Raw genomic sequence first — 1,577 nt, 5'->3', positions numbered from 1 at the left:
TGTGCTGTACTGGGCTGTGCTGTGCTGGGCTGGGCTGGGCTGTGCTGGGATGGGATGGCAGCAGAAGTAGATTGGATCTAGACTTCTGCTTTACATCTGTCTCTAATCCCTGATCCTAATCCATTCACATAGACACACACACGCACACACACACACACACACACACACACACACACACACACACACACACACACACACACACACACACACGGAGGGAACAAATTTTGTTATTTATATGAAACAGAAAACATGATCATAACAATTGTATTCCTTAATGAAAAAGTTGGTGTTCAACAGCAGAGAATCCGGGAGCATAAAAACACACAGTGGTGATAGTAATGTTAGTGTTTGAGGTACTAGTACTTGAATATGTCCATTTCATGGTACTTTGTTATTATTACTCTGCTTCTGCTCCGATTCAACACAGAGAGAAATATTGTACTTTACATGATGATCTTTGAAAGATGTCTAATTGTTACAGACTAAAAGTATCTAACCGGATATATAACCACACACATGAACTCCTCCACGACCAGCTACAGCAGTCTGAGTAAAATGATTATTAAAAAACTATAACTAGAAACGTAACGGAGCAGAAAAGTAGCATGAAATTGAAATACTCAAGTGAAATATAAGTACCTGAAATTTGTAAATTAATATTCCACCACTGCTGATATTATTACATTTGTGCTTTTGTCATATTGTTTGTGCTGATTTCAAATGTACTACTACTAATAATAATACATCAAATTTATATAGCGCTTTTCAAAATACCCAAAGACACTTAAATCCGCATTTAATGATGATGAATCTGTGAGAAACAATCATAGGCGACCGCAGTGGCAACATCAACAGACTCAAATGAAGAATCCTCTTCAAGCCCTCATCATTTCACTTTCTATGCTTTTTGCCATCTCTCTGTGGTGTGTTTCAGTTGTTTTATTATTTTTATTGTTTCTTTAATGTCAACATTTATTTTGTCTTATAAATGTTTGCTTAATGTTCTCAACGAGGAGAAACGCCTTATTACCCAGAACCCTCTGTGTGGTTTTATCACAGTTACCGTCATATTGTTGAAGCTCGATCATTAAAGACTTTACGATGGAAAGAAGATAATGTTGATTTTATTGATCTGATTAAGTGAAAGCGTGTAATTGAGAGTGTAAAGTGTGTTAAGGGGGAAAACAATAGATCCCAAGATCTGCTGAATCATAAAAGCACAAGGTACATGAGTTTAAATTATGTCTAAAACAGAAGTTTATGGCATCAGAGCAGCAACATGACTGAGTCAAGTGTAATCATGGCTCATGCTCATGTCTAAACACAAGGCGGCGCCACTGACTCACGCACTGAGTCAGTGAGTGAGGAGCAGCCTCCTGTGTCCAGTAACACAGTAATATGCTTCAAACAAACATTCCCAGAACACAACGAGCATCCACTGACGTGTACAAACAGGAGATACATCTTTTGTGTGACAATTATCTTATTTAATGCAAGAAGCAAGTTAACAACATGAACAGGGTCCCGTGTGATCTGAAGTACTGGAGCATTATGGGATGGATAATGACATCAGGCAG

This window comes from Anarrhichthys ocellatus, unplaced genomic scaffold (assembly GCF_004355925.1).
Source record: "Anarrhichthys ocellatus isolate YVR2014 unplaced genomic scaffold, GSC_Weel_1.0 scaffold135, whole genome shotgun sequence".
NCBI lineage: Eukaryota > Metazoa > Chordata > Actinopteri > Perciformes > Anarhichadidae > Anarrhichthys > Anarrhichthys ocellatus.
The sequence above is the reverse complement of the archived record's forward strand: the minus strand, read 5'-3'. Positions refer to the sequence as shown.